Raw genomic sequence first — 14,117 nt, 5'->3', positions numbered from 1 at the left:
GTATGAAAAATGCCTCTGTGATCAGACAAATGGCCAACCTCTCTTGACAGGAAAACATTGACTGTGACGTGGGTTATGCAATGAAGCTTCCAACCCAGGATCTGTTTCTGAATGAGTGTCATGGAGAAGAGAGCAGAGGCTCTGCATGGCCCCAACACATGTCCCTCCTCCAAGCTCCGACATTAAGCAACATGCCTGCTTCCTTGTGGAGGAGGGAAGGCTGGACTAAGATGTGTGCTACAGGAGAGGAAATTCACACCTTCGGTTGCCTAGGTGACGGCTTCCAAACGACGTTGGGGGTCTAACTGGCTGCCTAGCAAGGCCTCTGAGATGGGAAAAAGGGAGCCCCTTTCCATTGGAGTCACCATGATTGGACCAAATTCCGGTCCTCAGCTCAGGGGCCCTTGTTGCTGGTGACATCCTTCAGCTATACGGCACCAGACCCCAAATATGTGTCTCTCCCAGGGCTAACCCTGGAAGCTGATAAAAACCAGAATACTTCCGCAGCACGGTGGCTCATGTCTGTCATCCCAGCACTTTGGGAGGCTGAGGGAGGAGGATGACTTGAGCCCAAAATTTGGAGACCAGCCTGGGCAACATAGCAAGACCCCATTTCTACAAAAAGTTTTAAAAATGACTGGGCATGGTGACATGCAGCTGTAGTCCCAGCTACTTGAGAGGGTGAGACAAGAGGATCACTTGCCTCTCAACCCAGGAGGCTGAGGTTGTATGAGCTATTATTGCATCACTGCACTCTAGCATGGGCAACCCTGTCTCTAAAACAATAACAACAAAACAAAAAATAATCAAGATACCATTGTCTAGTGTCCAGGACAACACCAGCTGCTCATGGGATAGGGAGGCAGACAGACAGCCCAGGTCAGGGCCAAGGTGCTGCAGCCTCATACATTCTAGTCAGTCCCAAATGAGCAAGAGCCTGCACCCTAGGGGAGTTCGTGTCTCGGTGGATGTAGTGTCTCTGCCCATGAGCAGTACTTAACAAATGCCTGCACATCCATGTCACTCACTTCATCTTCTATCAGTCACTACAAGCACCATCTCCTCCAAGAAAATATGTTCTGATGGAGGAAACACTGGATGTGGAGTCAGTGGCCTGGGACTGCCTAGAAGCTTCACTGAGTACTACTGGCTGTGTAATCTCAGACAAACCACTCACCCACTCTGAGTCTCATTTTCCCCAACCATACATTGTGTCTAGCAATGCCCACCTCCCAGGACTGGGTATAAAGATTAGAGTCGATGCATGCCGAGTATGCAGCGGCTGATACTTGCTAAGAACTGCAATGTTCAGATTCAATGTGGTGGCCAGATCTGGAGATCCTGAGACCACCTAGCCATAGTTGCTCTAGGGTGTGAGAGATGAAATCCAGGGAAAGTAGAGGAAGGTTCCCAGATGTGACAGCTTCAGCAGGGAATCGGATTGCCACGGGAATCTCCGGAGACTGGACAAAGAGGAGTTTCACTGTTTTAAAGGCATCAGATGGACAGATGCAGAGCCACTTTCCTGGTAGGATTTATGACTCCAGCAGGTCCCCAGCTCCAACAGACAGCTCATTCCGGGGGAAATTAGGTGTCAAATGCAGTGTTGTGGAATTCTTAGGGCACCCATTGGCGGAGTTTTACAGCCATTCTTGCTCTAGGCCTTCCTCAACTTGTCAAAACATTGACTTTCCTCTGCCGCTCCTAATCAGACAAGTACCAGGCAATAGCAATGAGTAATGCAGCTCTTAACACTTCGCCCTGAAAAGATGAGACACCTCAGACCCTGGTTCTTCTAGAGTTTGGGTCAGTAATATGACACTGAAGTCATTTGCTCCTTGTCACACAGCGAGGACTTTATGGCTTTTCAGGCTGGCAAAAGACTTTCCCCAGGTGAGTCTAGTTTTCTGAAGTTGAGATGTCTAACATCACATCCCAGATGTGAGAGAGCAGATCCATCCCACTGGCCACTTGTCCCCACAAAAACGGGGGTAAGGAAGGCAGGGGATTGTCAGCAAAGCTCTGAAGAGCGGCTCCACACCAACAGGCAGCCAGCAGATCCCAGCCCGGTCCCACGAGTTATCACTGAAGATACTAAACACACAGCTGCTGAATTCCTGTCCTAGTTAGGGTGTCTCTTAAAGCAGACCCTGAACAATGACTTGGGTGCAAGTAGTTGATTTGGGAGGTGACCCCAGGGAACAAGAGCAAGGGAGCAGGAGGAAGCCAGTGACAGGGTGCAGCCCTGTGGGAAATGGGGGCCCAATCTGCAGGGCCAATGCAGTGTTGTGGAATTCTTCGAGCACTCTGGAGAGCAGGGGATCATGGAGCTCAGAACTGCCCCTCTGAAGGACTGGAAGTTGGGCGTTGATCCCCACAGCATCCCGTGTTGGTAGAGGGTTCGTCCCTGAGTGTATTAACCCATCTGCTCTTCCAGACTGTGCCTCTGCATGGCTGATTAGACTCCCACACCTCAAAGAAAGCTCCAAATCAAAAAAGCAAAGGTTGCAGGCTGCCTGCCAGAGGTGAGACCCTGGTGATGGGCCTGGCACTGCTCACTGCAGTGCTGATGTCAGGAGGGCCCAGGATGTGGCACAGAGCACGAGAGCCATCTGCAGCAGCACCTGTGACCAGCAGTGTGCTAAGCACCAAATGAGAGCAGAAGTCATAGTGAAAAAGAGTGCCCAGCCTCAATGACTCCTAGGAAAGTTTGGAATAGACAAGTGACCCCCGGGGCCCCAGCTCAGCAGCCTAAGTTATAATTGAGTGACAAGAAGAAAAGATGCTGTTATTTAAAACAAAAATTGACTGCAATGGCTGCAGCACTGTCAGGCAGAGGCCACGTTCTTCTTAGGGGTAGGTGGCCTTTTTGTTTAGAAAAAGACTTCAGAGGATCTCTTTGTGTGTGTGAAAATACAGGCCCCAGGACCACAGTGGGAAGGAGAGACAGCACTCTGCTCCATAGTGATTGGAGTTTTTGTCTTGTTTGTTTGAAGGAGCCTTGTGCTGGGAAGAACAGAATTGATGGAGCTTGTGACACAAAGTTCAACTGGCAGGAGTGGGTCGGACCTTGGAAGGAAGGCAGTCAGGAGATACTCCCTGTAGAGGGGTGGTCAGGGGGCCACAGGGCAGGGATCGCTCACAAAACAGCCACATCAAGTCGGTGCATTCTGTGATATGCTGATATTAACTATCTGGTGTCCCTGACTCTTCAGTGTGAATCAACTCAGCTCATTAGTTATGCTTTGGGGAACAAAGAGAGAGGAACATTGGGTGTGATTTAAGATAAAGAGAAGACAGCAGCCATGGGAAGAGAGTGGGGGATAAGAACTCAGTGGGGCTGATGTAGGTAGGTGAGCTCCAAAACTGGAGCTCAGTCCAGGAGGGCTCTTGGCTTCACCCAGGAAAGAATTCAAGGGGGAGCTGGTGGTGTTAGACAAGTTTCATGGAAGCTACAGTAAACAGCAGCAACAGAGGGGTTTCTCCTTGCAGAGCAGGGCTACCCCACAAGCAATGTGCCCAGAGTAGCAGCTCAGAGGCAGTGCTGCACTCATATTTATACCCACTTTTAATGACAAGCAAATTAAGGGGTAGGTTATGCAGAAATTTCTCAGGAAAAGGCGGTCACTCCCAGCTGTTGTCATGGCAATGGCAACTGACATGGCACACTGGTGGGTGTGTCTTATGGGAAACTGCTTCTGCCTGGTCCCTGTTTTAGCTAGTCCTCATTTAGCTAGTCCTCAATTTGGTCCAGTGTCTGAGCCCTGCCTCCAAAGTCAAGTCCTGCCTCCTATCTCAGGGCTGAGTTTCCAGGGATGTGTATTCCCTTAGGAATCCTCAGAGAAGTTGGGAAGACACCAGACATCTCACAGCATGCAGAATAGGGGCCTGAGTCTGCATATTTGAAGTTGGAGGAAACTGTGGCCCCCATAAACCTGAAGAACACAGGACCCTGGGCTGTAATTCAGACCCATTTGGCACCCAGTTATTGCTACTAAAAACGTAGCTGAGCCAGGCCCCGTGGCGGACAGGGAAGCCCAGGGATGACAAACATGGCCCCTGCCCTCGGATTATGCCAATGTCCTAGGGTGTTCCAGTTGTCAGCAACCAACCTGGCCAAGCAATGCCTAAGGGGACCTGATTGGAGGCTCCATAAACTGACCTGAGACATCCTGGAAGACCCCCAGGAGAAGGGACATCAGAACATCAGCTTGAATGGTGAGAAAAAACAGCAATAGGTGGAAAGCGAGAGAGAAGAAACTGTGTGGGCAAAGGAAAGAGAAGAGTTTCTGGAGACACAGACCCTCATGGGGTCTTCCCTAGGCCACCAGTGACACACAGGTGTCACCTTCTGTATCCATTGGGGTCTAGGGGAAACTGAGGCACACTCAGAGTCATTGAGGAGAGTTTAGTGAGGGGACTGCTCACATGGGATGGAGAGGGCTAGAGGGATGCGGTAAACCCAAGGCTGTGGCTGTGCACATCACTACTTCCTGAGCCCACAAGGGACAGTGCTGCTGTGGAAGAGGCCACAGGAAGGAGCTGGGGATTTCAGAGAGGAGCCTAACCCCTGCCACTTTTAGCCTAGCAGGGAGGGAGGAGGGCAGGTGAATATCCCGATCTCTTTCCTTCCATCCCACCAGTCCCACCCCCATTGACTAACTGAGCTGGAAGCAGAGGTTGAGGGAGCCTGGTCAGTGCAGCCCTGCAGACCTAGACCCACCTAGCATGGGTGTGGAGAGGCTTCGGGAGAGCATCCTGTGTACTTGCTGACAAATCGGCCACCTGTCCCCTGCAAGCTGTCCAGCGTGAGCTGGCCTCATGCACTGAAGCTCAGCCCTGCTTTTAGAGAGGTGATCAGCAGAGTCGTAGATTCAAGAAAGAATATGTGAGCTGGGGCATGCCACCATACCCTCCCTTTGCCTGATACGTGCAGGAGTCTATGTTACTCAGGAGGACTCAGGAATCTGGAGATTGTGCTCTTAGATAGAAAACTAGAACTAGGAGGAGAAAGTGTGATGTGCACAGATCCCAGGTGGCCTTGCATTTTAGAAGCCAATAGCAATATTTTCCAATCAACTGGACATGATATTGGAAGCCAGCACAGTAACTCTCCAGCTAGGAGGCTATGATTGAAGACCTGGCATTGTCAGCAACCTGGTGGGCCACATTGTACCCAGACAAGCACAAGGCTCACCTTCGGTCAGGGTCTCCCAGACACTGCCCCTGAGGTGGTGATTTGTGGGCAGGTGATTTATCAAGACAGGAGAACCCAGTAGGGAAAAGAGGGCAGGAGAGGGGAAGAAGCTCTGCAAGGTGCTATTTCACGTAGGTCTCCAGCCTCAGCCAGACCCCATGGGGAGGGTCTAGAATATCAGCTGCATCTCCCAGTCTGCCCAGCCTGAGTCAGAGGAACTGGGTTTTCACACCCCCGCAGGAAGAAGGGCAAGCCGCCAGGCACCCAAGGCTCCTTCATGCTTGCAGCTCAAGCCTCCAGTGGGAAAGGAAGTCCTCAGGAGGCTGTTGGTGCAGGCCACTTAGAGCAAAGCACGTGGCCACTGCAAGATGGGGGCACAGAGCTGGCAAGAGTGATCCACAGTGACTTGGACAGGGCCTTAACAGTGTCTGCTGAGGCCCTTGACCAAGATGGCCCTGAAGTTGAAGTCTGGTTTGCTCTGTTTTGTTGGTCTGCACAATGGAGAGGAAGGTGCCACCCCAGCTCTAGTTCTCCATGTCACTTAAAAGGTATGGGATTTCAGCAAGAACTGAACAACTCTGGTCCTCAGCTTTCCCCATCATCCTGTGAAGACCTTCAATCTTATCTACCTCGGGGGATGATACTGTGGATATCAAATGTCAGAGGACCTTGAAGGATGAAAAATACGTGTATGTGACTCGTCAGGCTGCACCATTGCAAGGTGATGCTAATGTCAGGATGTCTTTGTCTGCAGGACAATCCACTACCGTATGGAGCTTGTCCTGGAAAGTCATTGCACCGCACCCCACCACTCCCGCCATCTCTCAGAAGAGGTCACCAAGAGCATTTTGTTACAACATAACCCTACTCAAGAAATCACTCAAAAATGCACATAGGAACCATTGAAACATTTCCTGAATTAAAAAGAATGACTCAGCAAAGCATTCATGGTAGAGTTCCTTCTTGAATTTCTAAAAACTGGTGATGTTCACAAAGGCCAAAATGCGTGAGAGTTCTATGAAAACCAGGCCAAAGTGTGCTTCTGTGCTTTGTATTTAAAAAGAATAAGAAAATTTATAGTTCAAAATATAAGATGTTAAGCCCACCACTGACTAAACAGACCCCCTCTTGGCCAAGGGGACCCCAGAGTAACCTGGAACACTGAGTTCTCGGCCATGATGGGATGGGGAGCATCAGACAAGTCTTGTTATTCCCTTCCCTTGCTAACCACCACTAGGCTTCCTTTACTAAGGGCTAAACACAAACCTACCCTTCCAACACAGTCCACTGCTGCGATCAACCTACTGCTTGACGTTGCTCCTCCTTTTTGCCTGATAAGAGACCACTGACCATGGGATGGCTCTGCCTCGTCCATGGAGGATGCACAGTGAGGGTTTTGGTGTCCTCTGCTTCACCTATTGACATCAGAGGGCCAAAAGTTCTACCTTGGGTCATGCTAACACCACCATTTTTGGTACAGGAGGCCCATAAAGGGGCATGCAGTTCACTTGTGCATGTGCATGTTTCACCTCTCCTAAATCTTCATGACTCCTCCTGCAGTTTATTGACTATGTATATTCAGCCATTCAACTCAACACAAATTCCTGTTCCCTTTGCCCCTCCCTGAAAGTGTCTGTTTCTGCCTTCTGATCAGAGGCTACACTTCCCAGCCTGTCAGAATGGCCACCCTGTTTATGAAAAACAAAGCTCTTCTTTCAAAAAAAAAAAATAAAGAAAAAGAAAAAAGAAAAAAAAATTATAGTTTAACAAAGACAATTAGATAAAGTTAACCTAACCCACTGGAGATCCCCATCCTGCAGGGCTGACTGATCTCCTACCCAGGACATGGCCAGACAGGGGCTAGTGGGCCAGTGACCTGAGGAGCACTCCTGAGTGACCGCAGAGTTCAGGGCTGCCTCCAAGAACGGCTGGTGCATAAGGACTACTCAGACCAAAGCTGAGCACTCCGAAGTATGAATAATGAAGCAGATTTGCTGGCTCGGTGTTGAGAACCAGGGGTGTTTAGGCTGTCACTGCCAACGGCCCACTAATGGCTGGGATCAGAAGGGCAGAAGGCCACCATTTTACTGATGGGACCAAGTCAATCCCAGAGTCTGGTGCAACCTGGAGCGGACGGTGTAGAGACGGGCAGCAGGTCTCCCCGATGCAATCCTTCTGCATGTTGACAACGATATAAAAAGGGAAAACCTGCATTTCTACTTTGCTCTTCAGATTGGAGATCTGGTTGTATTAAACTGCAGACTTACTCTAGCCAGTCCTCAGATATTGCTTACTACTTAAAATGAATTGTTACCAAAATGCTCAGAGAAAACCATAGATTCAGCGTATTGACTATGTTTCTTCTTTAAGTCATAGTTAAGGGCAATAACAACGATGGAGCAGCCGAGTAGATATTTTCTGCTTATCATTAATAACAACCCCTCAGCTGATGGATGGACGGCCCTCCCGGTGATGGAGAGCTGGCAGCACTCATGCTGTGGCAGGATCTGTTCCTGGGAGGGCCTGTAAGATATTTGATTTGAGAGATGCCTGGCTGCTGATGGATGAGGAGGGCCTGGGAGAAACATAGCGGCATGAACACCACGATCATAAAAAGAGGAGAAGAGTGCAATCATCTTGTATGTTCTCTTCCTTCTCTCACTCCCAGTAGAACCACAGAAGGGCAAGCCAAGAAGCATGGAGGTCATTCTACCTGCCTGAGGGCTCCTGGCCCATCCAGTCACTACAGCTATGGAGGACAAGGCAGAGAAACATGGACCCGGGGGAAAGAGGAGGCTCCCTGTACCTGTCAGCTGCAGAGAAGAAGACTCTGCTCCACACAGTCACTTGGGATCGAAGCAGATGGAGGCTCCACCATGTCATAGCTACTTCATCTGGAACCAGCAGCCTCCTCAGCAGAAGGGGGAAGCAGGAAGGGCGTCCAGGGCATTTTCACTGGATCATCAGCCCAGAATGACACATAGCACTTTGCTCACCTTTCACTGGCCAGAATTAAGAATGTGACCTCATCTAACCGCAAGGGAACTGGGAAGCAATGTGCCCAGAGCGAGTGGTCTGCACACGTTGCCCTGCTTCCTTACCTCTCATACAATCTTCAGTTGCCCAGTCTAGGCTGGTCCCTACCACTCATACCAGCACAGCCTCCTGTTTCCAAATTCAGTGGTCATTCTCATGTTTCCCAATCTCTGAGCAGCACTAGCCCCAGCTACCGCCCCCGCCTCGATCTAGCCCGGCCTCAGCTTCTGCAATACCTCATTCTGTGTGGCTTCCTTCCCTCTCTCTCACTGCTCTGTGAGTTTCTCCTCACCCAGCCTCCTCTAAATGTTGGTTTCTTCTCAGGACAGGTCTTGAACCTATCTTGCTAAATATTTATATCAGTTCCACAGCTTTAAATGGCATCTATTTGCTAATACATCTTAAACACAGATCCCAGGGCAGAGTTCTTTCCCTAGGAGACTCACACTTTCCTTCTCCACTGCTTGCTTGAGAGCCCACAATGCATCATATAAGGGACTTGAGTCTCCCGCACTTGAGTCAATCACAGCTCCTTGTCAGAATCGGAAATCTAGGAGTGGCACAGCCTTGACAGCTCCCTTTTGCTCAGCCCTGAATATAAACCATCCATACGTCCTGTTGATTTAACCTCCAAAATACATCAAAGGAGGTCTTGAATCAACAAATCTCATGCTGTCTCCACTGCCACTCGCTCGATGCCAATCCTGGTCTGGGTGGCACTTGGGGCTCCCCTACTCACTCCTTGTCAAGTCATTCTCCCAGCAGCACCAGGCTTGTCTGTAAAATGTAAACCAGATCATGCCACTTCCTGCTTCAGTCCCTAAACTGGCTTCTCACTCCTCAGGAATCAAGTCCAAGTTCTCCTCCATGGCCCACATGACCATGCAACCCAGCCCCTCCCCAGTCTCATTCATGCTGCCCTCCCCTCCACAGTGTGTTCCAGCCACACGGGGCTCCTGGTCCTGCTCTGCACCACCAGCCCCCTTTCCACACTGAGGCCTTGTCACACTCAGTGCTGTATCATTCACTAAAACATCACCCCCTCAATGAGCTGGATGCACAGAGGCATTGAAGAGAACTGCACCTGGCATCTCCCCAAAAGTAAAGACATCACTGTATCAAATGAATACCTGCCCACGTATGTTCCTCGCAGCACCATTCACAATAGCAAAGACATGAAATCAACTCGGGTGTCCACCAACCGATGACCAGACGAAGAAAACGTGGTCATATGCACCAGGGAATACTACTCGGCCATAAAGATGAATGAAATCATGTCTTCTGCAGCAACAAGGATGAAACTGGAGGCCATTCTCCTAAGTGAAATAACTCAGACACAGAAAGATAAATACCACACATTCTCACTTATCAGTGGGAGCTCAAAAATGTGTACACATGGACATAGAGTGTGGAATGAGACTCTGGAGATGCCCAACGGTGGGGAGGTTGGAGGGGGTGAGGCAGGAGAAGTTACTTCATGGGCACCACATACGTTATTCCAGCAGTGGCTACACTAAAGGCTCAGACGGCACCACTATGCATTATATGCATATAATAAAATTACACTCGTGCCCCAAAATTTATACAAGTTTGAAAAAGGACGACTGTGGGTGTCTTCTGCACGGTCCGCAAAGCGCACGTTCCCAGTGGCATCCACCTTCCTACCCAGATGGGCTCTTGTCACACGGAGGTCCCACAGCCATCCTCTTGCACTCAAGGGTGGTTCAGTGGACCAGCAGCCCCTCAGCGGCCTTTCTCACATGAATAGATGGTCTCAGCTGCCCTTCTGTGACCCATCTGCCACGTCGCACAATGTCCCGTGGCCCTGATTCCTCCAGGGATATGCCTGCCCTATGTTAGGTCCTGAACACATGTTCTTGGTTCTGAGAATTGTTTGTGTCTCAGGACAGCAAGGTCACTTAGCCAGAGAAGCCTGCATTTGAAAATCAAGGTTAAAAACACATTTCACCTTTTGCTCAGCGTTCTTCTCATAGGAACCCAAGGAAAATCTCTGTGTTGGTTAAACACTCTGTTTGTCAGCAGTGAGACAACCTTTGGCATTTAGGGTGTCCTTTCAGTGTGTACATCATGTGTTTACACTGAAAGATGCCTGTAGCAGTTCCTGAGACATCCTGGGTTCCCCCCTGCACCTGCAGAAGTACAGCAGAGGCCTCTACGGTCACAGGAACACGCCCACCTCCTGCCAGCCCACCCGCACACCTAATGCCAGTTCCCAGTGTCAGAGGAGGGCCTCCCAGAAACTCAGACCTGGACAGGTCACCAGGGGCTAGAGAGCCACTCCCAGGCCCTCAGGCCAGCTGGCGTGCCCAGGATTCAGTCCCCAGAGCTAGCAAAGGTACTGTCAGCAGGCCATCCCTTCTCAGAGCTGAGTGCAGATGACTCCTATTTTTCCTTCTGCACGTGGAGAAGCAGAGAATGCCAGACCAGCCTGAGCCCGGAGTGCAGGGCACTGGGGGCAGAGCATCGGGGGGTCCAGCCTTGGGGGTGTCAATGCCTGCCAGCACCCAGCTCCCATCTTTCTATCCTTGGAAACAGTGGATGGTTTCCCTTTAAGAACCTGCCCTGCCCCTTCCTCAGGCCCTGTGGTTCGAGTGCCTTGTCCCATGCCCCATCCCCACTCCCTTCCCACGAGCAGACGCATGTGCCATGATAGGCCATTGCAGCAACTCAGCCTGCAGCCAGGAGTATGCGGGAGGCAGGCACTCATGCTTGAGTGGGTAGAGGCTGCTCCTGGGAGGGAACTGGAAGTGGAAGTACTGTCGGAGGCCGTCCAGGAGGGAGCTGTCGGTGCTCCCCATGCGGAGGAAAGGAAGAGCTCTTGGCTCTTTCTTCTCTCTGTTGGCTCCCCATGCCAGTAGAGAGAAGAAAGAGCCAAGAGCTGAGGAGAGCCAAGTCCTGACACCAGCCTTGGTATCCCAGCAGTATATTTGTGACATGTGCCAACACCTTCCTCCCTTGTGCTGGCCTCATGCTGTGGCAGACAGGGCACTGGGAGAATCCAGGTATGAGGCATTGGGCCTGGCCCTAAGAAAATTGCTCAGAGAGTGAGGCCTAGGGAAGGTGGGCAGGAGCTGGGACCAGGGCCACAGGCGTGTGTCCAGGGCCTCCACTACTTGGCTGGGGCTGGGGTGTAACAGATTGCTCAGCCAACCCCACCCTCTGGCCTTTAAACCATAGGCACAGACTAGAGCAGCAAGTCTTCCAGCCACTGAGTCCCCCGGTGAGTGGCACAGGCGGGGCTGTCCCTCCATCCTCTAGCACAGTCTCCCTCCTCTCCCCCCAGCCTCAAAAGCATGTTCTTTCCTCCACCTCTTTGCTCACACTGGACTCTTAGCCTAAAGTGCTCTCCATTCCCTTTCCACCCCTTTCCCAGGATCTGCCATCCCTCCAGACCTGGCTAGAGTGCCCCCTCCTCCAAGAAGCCTTCCCTGACTAGCACAGCTCATTATTTGAGGCACTGGGTCACTGCAATCATCACCCAAAAGTGCACAGTACACACTGGGTTAGATTCTGTCCTAAAAAAACTTTAGACGGCTGCCCTCTCACCAGAGCCAGTGACCTCAGCTAGCAGCCAGCACCAGAGAAAGAATTTAATGTTTTCAGGAGGAACCATTCTGGCCATTCAGGGAGAAGTCTTCAAGAAGGCCTAGGGCCATTCCCAAGACCTTTCCCAAAAGATATATACTAACACGGACAGAATGCCATGTGCTAGACGCAAGCAGAGTGAGTGAGGCAGGGAAGAGAGGAGACAGCTCAGGCTCCAGCGTCAGGCAGGCCTGAGTTTGAATCCTGGTTCTGCTGCTGGCTGCCTGTGTGGCCTGATCAAGTCGCTTGACATCTTTGAGCCCAGTTTCTTATCTGTGGAATGAGGATGATTGTGACTATCGTAGGCTTAAGTGAGAAGCCATGGCTTGAACAGGGTGGATGCTGTGTAAATACTCCCTGTCGATTACTGGGTGACAGTAGAGCACCGTGGTTGGAAGGATAACCTAAGCATCTCTGAATCTGCTCCGTGCACCTCTCAGTTTTTTACATTGTGATCCCATTTAATCCTCATTGCAACCTTATAGAGTAGCAATGCATATAATCTCTAGTGTACAGATGAGGCACCTGAGGTTTAGGGTCATACCCAAATTCAAACTCCTGAAGATGGCAGAGCCATTTTCAACCTTTAGCCTGCCCGTCCTCTACTTGGTGGCCCAGCATGGTCCCAGGGCCACCCTGCAGTGGTGTGGTGCTTAAGAGCTCAGACTCTGAAGTCAGACTGCTAGGTCCCTAGCTCAGCTGTGACAATTGCCACTCTAATCCCCACCTCTCTGTGCCTCAGAGGTCTTCATTCTCTATCTGTAAACTGGAGATAATAACACTATGTCTTGTTGCATTCAACATGCCATCAGTTGTAAAATGTGATATTTCAAATGCCACTAAAACAGAAGAAAAAATGCACAACGTAACATATCTAATAGAAGTTCTCCCCATAAAGCCAGGACACAAAGGCCAAGCCCCCTGTGTATGAGTAAATGAGAAATATAAACCCACCATGCAAACCAAGTGACAATGAAATTGGCATGTCTCAATCTAGGCGCAACGTGAAGGGAGAAAATATTCTTCTCTGAGAGTTTGAACCCCAAACTGGTACTCAGGCAGGTTTGTCATCTGAATTCACACTGCCCAATATAGTCCGAAAAACCCAAAGTAGACAATTTCACTTTGACTTCAGGTTGGTAGTGGCTCTATGAAATGGAAGAAATAAACACAAATTCAATCTCTTGAAATTAGATCTCAGTTCAGGCCCACAGCCAGTCTAAGATGTTAAGGACTGTAAAACCCAGCCCAGTAATTTCAGAAATGTGCAAAGGTGGAGAAAACATGTTGTATGATCATTGAGATGTGGTAGCATCTAGCTATGAGCCACTGTAACCAAATACTCCCAAGTCTCAGCAGATTCACACAACAAACATTTATCTCTTTCTCAAGTAAAGTCCAAGAGTCCCTGAATGGTGGATGAGTCAGAGAACCAGGTTCTGTCCATCCTGTGGCCCCACCATCTTCAGCACACAGCTTCCATGGTCTCCAAGGAAGGAAAAGGTGTAGGATTGTGTTTGGGAGGTTTCCACAGGCCAAGCATGGATGTGACATCTGTGACTTTTACCTACAATGGGTTGGGTAGAATGCAGTCACACGGTCATGCCTGGGGGGTGCTGGGAGCTGTGGGCTACCCCTGTGCCTGGGAGGAAGCAGAATCTTGGTGGACAGGCAGACAACCCCAGCCACAGCACCCCATGGGACCAGAGTGAAACTCTTAGAAAATAATTGTCACCGGCAGTAGATTAAAATGGGGCCTGACACCACACAGGGACTCAGTCAATGAGTGCTCCAGCTATGATTAATAATGAGACCATCTTTCACTTGTCAAAGCGACGTATTTTTGAGGATGGTGCTCACTTAACAAAAGCAGCTTCTCCTGGTGTTTCCTAGTGACTTCCCATAGAGGATTTCAATAGGGATTTGAATTTCAAAAAAGGTAATCTGTGTGCAGGAGGGCCCGGGTGGTAGGAGGCTAATATTCGCATTCACAAATATTGCATTATTTTAAACCAGTCATCCTCACATTCAGTTTCCACAGGAAAGCTTAAAAGTGTGAGTTCTAGAATTAGTTGGTCTGGCTTTGAACCACAGCTCTGTAGTTTACTAGCTCCATGACCTTGAGCTAAGCCCTTGGCTTCTCACTAAGCTTTGGTTCCTGCAGCGTGAACTAGTAATGAAACAACTGCCTCAGAGGCTGTTGTGAGAGTGAACACAGATAATGAAGGTAAAGCACGCAGCACAGAGAGGGAACACAGGGGCTGTCAGCGCATGGGGT

At 50.1% G+C, this 14,117-nt stretch overlaps 2 protein-coding genes across 50 annotated transcripts in view; one reads left to right on the top strand and one right to left on the bottom strand.

The window, feature by feature from the left end:
• The window catches only part of LOC126943623 (cytochrome b-c1 complex subunit Rieske, mitochondrial), a 1,156,760-nt gene that overhangs the window by 75,999 nt on the left and 1,066,644 nt on the right, over nucleotides 1-14,117 (bottom strand). The gene's annotated exons all lie outside the window — the stretch shown is intronic.
• POP4 (POP4 homolog, ribonuclease P/MRP subunit) overlaps nucleotides 1-14,117 on the top strand; it is a 619,906-nt gene that overhangs the window by 299,934 nt on the left and 305,855 nt on the right. The window lies entirely within an intron of this gene.

The sequence above is a fragment of the Macaca thibetana genome, chromosome 19 (genome assembly GCF_024542745.1).
Source record: "Macaca thibetana thibetana isolate TM-01 chromosome 19, ASM2454274v1, whole genome shotgun sequence".
Classification (NCBI taxonomy): Eukaryota; Metazoa; Chordata; class Mammalia; order Primates; family Cercopithecidae; genus Macaca; species Macaca thibetana.
This window is presented reverse-complemented; position numbering and strand designations above follow the sequence as displayed.